Here is a 9,236-nt window from a genome sequence, read left to right on the forward strand (position 1 = left end):
AGTATCACATAAATTAACTCAGTTCTAGATGTCAGGGGAAAGAACTAGAGCCTCACACAACTTAAATCTTACTACAGAGTTTATTGGTAATATACAAACCACTGATGGTATACATAGAAAGGATGCCACTATACCTGTGTCCATCAGCTCTAATAGATACCAATTTCTCAACTATTTTCTCTAGTCCCTATGAGGCAAATTTAGGGCACATGGTACCTCTGGTGTTAACATAGCCCTGTCCAGAGCTAAAGGTTAGATCTGAGTGGAAGCAGGGAAATTAGGTGATGAAGTGGATTGAGCACTGAGTCTGGAGTCAGGAAGATCTGAGTTCACATCCTGCCTCAGATGCTTTCTAGGTATGTGACTCTGGGTAAGTCCATCAGCTACTATGTTTTCTCAATCATAAAATGAGAATAATAATAGCACCTACCTCCCAGGTGATGAATAAATGGAATAATATTTTTAAGAGCTTAGCACAGTACCCAGCACATAACAGATGTTATATAAGTGTTATCATCATCATCATCATCACCATCATCAGGTGCCAGGTATAGCATTGTTAAATCATCTCCCTGTTCTCTCTTCTCCTCTCATCTCCTTCTCCTCTATCTTTCCCCTTTCTCTTTTCTCCTTCACCTCTCTCTTTATCTCTTCTGTCTTTCTCCCCTCTCTCCCTTGCCCTTCCTTCCTTCCTTCTGCTCCCTGTCCCACCCCCAACAGGAATAGGGAACTCCCTGTGGCCTCATGTCAAGGCATACTCAATGAGAAACAGAAGAGGTGAATTAATTTACTACCATATAAACAAGGAATCTTCCATATTTAGGGTTACCATTGAGAATTATATTCACAATTTATAGATGTCATTCTGGATAAGCACATATGTTTATTTTAAGCTAAAAATAATCTTCCTCCAGGTTTTTGTTAAATAGCTCTAAATCTCTCTCTGAAACAGCATCATCTGTTTTTTCATTTATCAGGATTCAAATCACCAACTCACCCACTGTCCATTAATGAAAAGATCCCAAGGAAAAAGATCACTATTCATGAACAGTAAAAATAAAAAACCCAGCTATATAAGGAAGAACAAAAGAAATGAACATAAGCGCAGAAAAACAAGTAAAAGAAGTTATTAATGATTTTTCACATGTCCATAAACTTCTTTTTCTCACCACTTATTTTTCAACTGTATTTATTATAGTAGCCAATAATAGAAGATTTTATGTAGAGCCTTAAGATTTGAAAAGCACTTACCACAGCCAGTAGTGTTGATGAACACCTGTACTTCCTGTTATTAGAAAGGATGAAGCTGATGGATCATTTGAGCTCAGGATTTCTGTGTTGCAGTGGGTTAAGCCAATCAATTGTCTATACCAAGTCCAGTACCAATATGATGAGCCCCTGGCAAGAAAAGACCACCAAGCTACCTAAGGAGGAACAAGGGCCCTGGTCAGAAATGGAGCAGGTCAAAGTTTTAATGTCAATCAGTAGTGAGAGTACTTATTATTATTATGTTATCTCATTTAATCTTCCTAACAACCCATGAGATCGTTATTATGCATATTCTTCTTATCTATGTCTTATATATGAGGAAAGTGAGACTCAACAAAGTTGATCATAGCCACAAGGCTAGAAGTGGGATTCAAAGCTAGGTCTATCCTGGTCCCAAACATAGAAAACAGTCTTTTCACTACACCACTTATTTTCCTTTTGTTCGATTAGTGGTGTCTGACTCTTCATGACCCCATTTAGGGTTTTCTTGGCAAAGATACTGGAATGGTTTGTCATTTCTTTCTCCAATTCATTTGACAGATAAAGGAATGGTAAACAGGGTTAAATGACTTGCCCAGGGTTGTGACTTACTCAGCTAGTAAATGTCTGGGGATGATTTGTACTCTGGTCCTCCTGACTCCAGGACCAACACTCTATTCACTGCACCACCTAGCTGCCCCCCACTACAGCACATTGTCTCTCTATTGTCTGGTTTATTTCCATGACCCTTTCAAAAAAAATCTCTTTTTTGGGCTTTGATCATGGATTTGTTACCATTATTTTTATATTTAATTCCATAGTTGTAATCAGTATTATAATCTTCTTTTGGTTTTCCTATCTTCCTTCTGTATTGATTCATGTAAGTGCTATTATATTTCTTTGAATTCTTCATATTTTCTTTCTTTTTGGTCTAAACCTGTGATTTCACTGGTAGGGAACTCTCAGTGAGGAAAATTCATCTACCAAAGCAGATCAGCAATTGTTGCATCTTTAGACCATTGCTTGGGACACTGAAGAGTTAATTTGTCACAAATTAACAGGGACAGAGGTAGATGGATACCACCTCCCTCCATCTCCTCTCTCCTCTGCTGGGAGGGCTGGAGGGAGGAGTACCAAACTCCTTTCAACACCTTCCTTTATAGAAGACGGAAACTGGACTCTTGGCTCACTGCACTGTGCATCTGCTGCTTTGCCTGGTTTCAACTCCATGGAGCAAGATGCCTCTGACACAGGTTAGTCCCTGGTGTCCTGCCCCCACCACCACTACTATTTCTTGCTTCCTTTTGTGTATTATCTACCCCTTAAGATTGTAAAATCCTTGAGGTCAGGGATTATCTTTCTTTTTATTAATTGTATCTCCAGAACTCAGTGCAGTGCTTGGCACATAGTAGTCACTTAATAAATATTTATTGGATTGGATAACATTAAGTGGGACTTGAACCTGAGTTATTCTATTTCCAAAGTCATCTTTTTATCTATTATAGCATGCTACCCCTCATTCCTTTTGAAGCAAAAATATTCTGCTGTAAAATCTTCAGGAAAATGATCTTTACTCATATCAAGGGTAGACTTGATGAAGATATGAGAATAGATTTAGGTTTTTGCAAGCAATCAATCAATCTACAACCATTTATTAAGTGTCTCCTATGTGCTAGACACCGTGCTAGGTTCTAGAGACGAAAATATAAAAAAAAAATGAGGCAGTACCCATCCCACCCTGCACAGAGCTTATATTCTGCTGAGGATTTACAATATGTTCACAAATGGGCAAATACAAGATGAACACATAAGAATTTGGGGCTAGGGGAAGAGGAATCCTAATAACTGGAACAGTTGGGAAAGGATTCTTGAATGGTGAGGCACTTGAAATGGACCTCAACGGGATGTAGGCTTTCTAAGAGGTAGAAAGGAGAAGGGAGAACATTCCAGGAATGGAAGACAACATGTTCAAAGATTAGAAAGTGGAAGATGGACTGCTGTACATGGCTAACAGTCAGTTTGACTAACAGTATGCAGAGGATGCAGGTAATGTGGAATCAGGTTGAAAAAAAAAAGACTAGAACCAGCTTGTGAATGTTTTTAAATGCCGGACAAAGGACTTTCTATTTTATCCCAAAGGCAATAGAAGTCACTGAATGTTTTAAGGAAAGGAGTAACATTTGATAACTATGAGGAAGATAGATTGAAGAGAAAGGAGAGACTGAAAGTAGAAAGACCAGTTAGGAGGCCAGAGATGACGAGGTCCTGAACTGGGGTACAGTGCGGTATGAGTAGAGAGAAGAGAATAGAGCTTATAAGCTTATCGAAGGATAAAATACAAAGACATATACTTATAGGTGTTGGACATTTATTTGTATAAAATATAATACCGTATAAGTACTGCAAAGAGTTATAAAACTATATAATGTGTATCTATGTAATATTACATGATAAGTGCTGTAAAGAGTTATAAAACTAGGTACTATGTGACCTGAAAAGTTTGGGGGTTTTGGGTTTTATTTTGTTTTTTTTATTGGGTAGAGGGTCCATGAAGTCTTCATGGGGAAGTGACATTTAAATTAGACTTTAGAGGATAGGTAGGAATATAACAAAGGCAGCTAGGTAGTGCCATAGTGCATAAAGTGCCTGGCCTGGAGTCAGGAAGACTCATCTTTCTGAGTTTAAATCTGGCCTCAGACTTTTACTAGCTATAATACCCTGGGCAAGTCACTTAACCCTGTTTGCCTCAGGTCCTCATCTGTAAAATGAGCTGGAGAAGGAAATGACAAACCACTCCAGTATCTCTGCCAAGAAAAATCTCAAATGGGGTCACAAAGAGGCGAACACGACCGAAAAATGACGGAACAACAGCAATATAGCAGGCAGAACAGACATAGGGAGTGCTGAACACTCTGTCAAGAAGTGGGAGAGTATGTATGTTAGGAGACTGACAAAAGCAACCCAAACCAATTAGAGTGCTGAGTGCATGTAAGGACACTATGAGGGCAGGGTGAAAAGGTGCTGCAGCAACAAACCACAGAGGGCCTTGAATGCCAAGTAAGAGTATGAACTTTTTCTTTGATATCTGTAATATGCACCTAGACAAGCAAGAGTCACATTTGCATGAATGTTTGCTTAAAATCAAAGTGACTTTTATGAATATGAATGAATAATGCACCTTGTGGAAATGTCTATGAATATTCCTTACTGTCATTTTCATAGGTCAAACTCCTTAAAAGTATGTATACTACCTGGAGGAATTACTCTGGATTTTCTTTTTTTTAATTATTTATTTTTAATTTATGGAATAAAACAAAAACATGGTATAATTTAAAAAAAAAAAGATGATTACTCTGGCTTTCCTTGAGTCTTCAGCACAGCTGCATGCACAAACTCTATTCACCACTAGAATCTTTCAATATAAGGCACCAGGATAGAATGTTGGCACTGGAATCAAGAAGACTTGAGTTTAAATCCTGTCCCTAATACTTAATAGCCATATGATCCTGTGCTCAAATAACCTAAATCTCTAAGCCTCAGTTTCCCTATTTGTAAAAGAGGAACATTGATACTTCTAGTAGCAAAGTCACAAGGTCATCATGAGACGCAAATGAGATAAAAGTTGCCAAACGCTTTACATACGTGACTGCAGTAATATAAAAAGGTCTATTATTATTAGGTACATGGGAAGATTTCACCATTTTTCTCACTTCCAGCACCACTCAAAAAATTTTCAAAAAGTTCCAGAATTACCCAATTCTATAGTAAGACTTTTACTCCTTCTTCATAGTAAGCAGGTTTCTACTGAATGAGAAGCTTATACACCTAGAATGGAAGTCCTTAATCTTTTTTGGTGTCATGGATACCCCCTGACAGACTGGTGAAGCCCTTCTCAGAATTGTGTTTTTGAATGCATAGAATAAAATGTATACAATTGAAAAGGAGACCAATTGTATTGAAATACAGTTTTCAAAATATTAGAGAAAAAATACCAAGTTCCCAGACCCCAGGTTGACAATGCTTAATTCTAGCACAATTTTCTGCTTAAAAAAGGCAGAATTTCCAGTATAAAAAATGAATTTGGTACTAACAAGGCCAAATGTCTCAATAGCAACTTACAATATTTCAGCCAAAAGTATAACAAATTAATTTTAAAACAAAAAGAATTTCTAGATCCCCAAATCTAGGTGGTACATTGGATAGAATCAAGAAGACCTGACTTTAAATCTGACCCCAGATACTTACTAGCTATGTGAGTCACTTAATCTATGCCAGCCTAAATTTCCTCATTTATAAAATGAAGATAATAATAACACTTACTTCCCAGGATTGTTGTGAGGATCAAATGTGATAATATTTTGCGTCACTTTGCAAAACTTAAAATAAGTTCTAGTTATTATCACTATTATGACCTCATCTAAAAAATAAAAAGTAATCTACACTTTAAAAACAATCCTTAGGGGGCAGCTAGGTGGTACAGTGGATAGAGCACCAGCCCTGGATTCAGGAAGACCTGAGTTCAAATTCGGTCTCAGACACATAACACTTATTAGCTGTGTGACCCCCAGGCAAGTCATTTAACCCCATTGCCTAGCCAAAAAAAAAAAAAAAAAGAAGAAGTAAAAACAGTCCTTAGAGAGGTTCAGCTTTGTCTATGTTATTGCTTAAAAAAAAACAAAAAAACTTTGGGAAAACCATTATATACATGGTATCCCAAAAATTCTTAGTGTAATTTAAAGCTAGTAAAGCTTAAAACTATGGTAAGACACATTTGAGTTTTTCTGCATTGTTTTCAAGTATTTCTTCTGGAGCAAATTTAATCATTGGAATAATTGGAGTGATGTGCTAGAAATCCCAAGCTCTATACTTCAATCTCAGTCTACTTTAGGATCCTTAATAGAGGCTTCACCAGGGATTGCATAAACTCTATGAAAAGCACCTTTGTGGGGGAGTCGGAGCAGGGAAGAGATGTGTGTGTATGTTTGTGTATGTACACACATACCTGTATTTATATATAAACATATATGTGTGTATAAACGTGTTGTATATACACATTTTATAAATATATGTATACATGCATGCATATATGTGTATTGCCCTCTTTTAAACAACCCATTCTCTCTGGGTCACAGTCTTCATAATCTGTAAAAATGAAAATAATTCAGTCTTTCTTTTGCATTTTTTAGTGCTGATACATTATTAAGAGGACAAATTTAACTCCCACTCATTTCTTGCAAATTGGTCATTTGAGTCCAGGGAGTCTTCTTTTTTTTTCAATGGAGAATATCTCCTTGAATTTCTGTGGAATGTTTTTCAAATGATTCTGTTCATTTCCCCCAGCCGTATTCCATGCAGTTGGCAGTCTCAGAAATGAAAAGCTTCTGTTAGAGGCCTGTGCCAGAAACCCAGGAAGCAGCAAGCTCCAAGAGGCAGCCAGGCATTGAAACAGCCCTCCTGCAGAAGCCTGCTCTGGATAGATGACTGAACAAATTAAATGCACTTCTAAAGCGATTTCTAAAAGACTATCAAAAAACATAGACTAATTATATGTAATAAGCTAGCATCCAATTCCTGCATTCTACTCTCGTCTTTAAAAAATTAAACTCTTTGCCTGCACATGTCTCATTTGAGATAATGGAGATTGGTTCCGATTAAGAATTCTGAGAGTTACATGCTATTCGATATTCATAGCAGTCCTGAAAGACTGAGAGGGTCAGTGATTGCTGGCATTCCTTAGGGAAATTCCTATCATTGGCTTATATCGTAGATAAAAGTCTCAACTCTTAAATTCTGCCCGGAGGCAGGGGGATGACCTAGATAACCTTCCTATTACTGGGATTTTCCACTAATAACTAGATAGAGGAACCTGTGAGCTCATCCATACGGCTCCTTCTTTTTCTGCTGCTGACCACAACATCTCTTCAACCATCAGGAAGGCAGGCCAGTTGGGTTCTGAGAGCAGGGAGATAACACCTCCTTCAGCCCTAAGGAGGACATTTAATGTCCGAATTTGCCTGTGGGTTGCTTAGAAATGTGGAAACAGTATGGATTCCTGTGCTGGTATTTCCCTAAACAGTTCCAGCAGACAAAAAGACTGAGGTTACACCTTGTGGAAGAGTGGTGGATGTCTGGGAAGTTCAGTTGCTTGAACAGCTATCCCTCTCAAGCTACATTTATGTTTCCTGGGGCTTTATATATCCCTGGAGGAAGTTATTGCACTGGACTGCTTAAGGTATTAGCCACTGAATTCTTGGGAAAAAGAAAACCATTGCAGTCATGATGCAGAAAAAGTTATATCCTTGGCACCAGCTAATGAACCGTCTCTTGTTCTCTTGAGCGTGCCTGTAGCAAGAGACTCAAGATGCTTGCACTCAATGGTCCTGGGACCCTGAAGTTCACCATGTTTTCTCATTCGTTGTGCTTTTTGTCCATATCTCTCCACAACTCTTTCATAAAAAAAGCCCTTTCAATGAGTTGCATGCTTTCTTTGGTTCTTTGAATATCTCAAAGCTACCTAAGCAGTATTTGACTTGTCACCCTTTCCTTATCTGTAAGCTTTAAATACATATACACATCTTATTTCTGCTGGCCAACAGACTCATAGCAGGTAAATAAGATCTAAAATGAGAAGAAAAGCAAGTAAAAATGGGTAATCAGAAGAGGAAAAGCCAGTATTACTGGGATATAGAATAGGTCCCCAGGTTGGTCTGATACCTTGAGCTGGCTTTAACCATCTTGGTTCACTGTTGCCCAGGCTACTGCTGTATCATAGCACCCGTTCAATCCATGCCCTTTAATAGGCTGTCTCCACATTCATTTCTCAACATTGCACTCTTTCCCATATCAGTTATCTTGTCCTCTCTTCCTGCACGCTTAGCTTTCATGTCTCTACTTCCCACAAGGTCAGTCCTTCACCAAAGTCTCTCTCTGCCCCAGAAGTAGGGTACATTCAATTGACATTCAATTTGGGCTCTGGGTCCATTATCTCTTTGTCAGGAAGTGAGTACCATGTCAGTAGATATGTTTCTAAAAGTTGTTCAAATCAATATTTGAAATGTTTAATCATTTTAAATGTTCCTGATGAATGTCATATGAGAAGAAAGTCCATTATAAATCTATGAAAATCCATTGTGAGTCCACTATGAATAAATGAAGTATCCTACTGCAATAGAAAAAAAAATACCTCTTACATTATCTTAAAGTAGGATATACATATCAGCGTGGTGCAGTGGAAAGAATACTGACTGGCTTGGGAGCCAGGACATTGGGTATCTAGTCTTGCTTTAGTACTAATTCATTGTGTGGCCTGCCTCTCTGAGCATTAGTACTAAAATGAAAGTGTTAGATTGGGTAAGATCAAAAGTCCCTTCTGGCTCTAAAATTTTCATAATTCTATTATCAGATCAATATTTTGAGAGAGTTTGTCAAGTGTTTCATAAATGTTGTACTTTTGAGAGTATGAGTCAAACCAAACTCTCTCTCTCTCTCTCTTTTTCTCCATCTCCCTCTATATATTATATAATACATATTATATTATTATAAATTATTATATTTTAATTATATTACATTTATTACCTTTTAAGCTGTATTTTTAGAGTATGAGTCAAGCCAATATAAATTATTTTATATATAATGCATTATATTATTATGTATTAAATATACATTATTTTGTATATTTTAAGTTGCATTTTTTAAAGTATGATTCAAAAAGTGAGGGGGGAGAGGGAAAGAGAGAATGAGAGGAAGAGAGTTTGGTTTGAATCATACTCTAAAAAACACAACTTTAAAAATATGTATAAATAGATAAATAATAAAACATATGCATATATTTATATATAAATTGACAAATATATACACATACAAAGTAGAAAGCCAAAACTCTAAAGCAACATAGATTACATATACATTATATATAATATAGAAAATAAGATATATAAATATGCACATGTATATAGTAACTATTAGGCAATTATATTTGAGAACAAAAC

At 37.0% G+C, this 9,236-nt stretch overlaps 1 long non-coding RNA gene across 1 annotated transcript in view; it reads right to left on the reverse strand.

The window, feature by feature from the left end:
• Positions 1–9,236, reverse strand: part of LOC114047143 — a 57,621-nt gene that overhangs the window by 16,032 nt on the left and 32,353 nt on the right. Inside the window, exon 2 of the long non-coding RNA XR_003569581.1 lies at positions 1,252–1,424. This is a non-coding gene — a long non-coding RNA (uncharacterized LOC114047143). The remainder of the gene's footprint in view (positions 1–1,251; positions 1,425–9,236) is intronic.

Source organism: Vombatus ursinus, unplaced genomic scaffold (genome assembly GCF_900497805.2).
Source record: "Vombatus ursinus unplaced genomic scaffold, bare-nosed wombat genome assembly UNPS02001419.1, whole genome shotgun sequence".
Classification (NCBI taxonomy): domain Eukaryota; kingdom Metazoa; phylum Chordata; class Mammalia; order Diprotodontia; family Vombatidae; genus Vombatus; species Vombatus ursinus.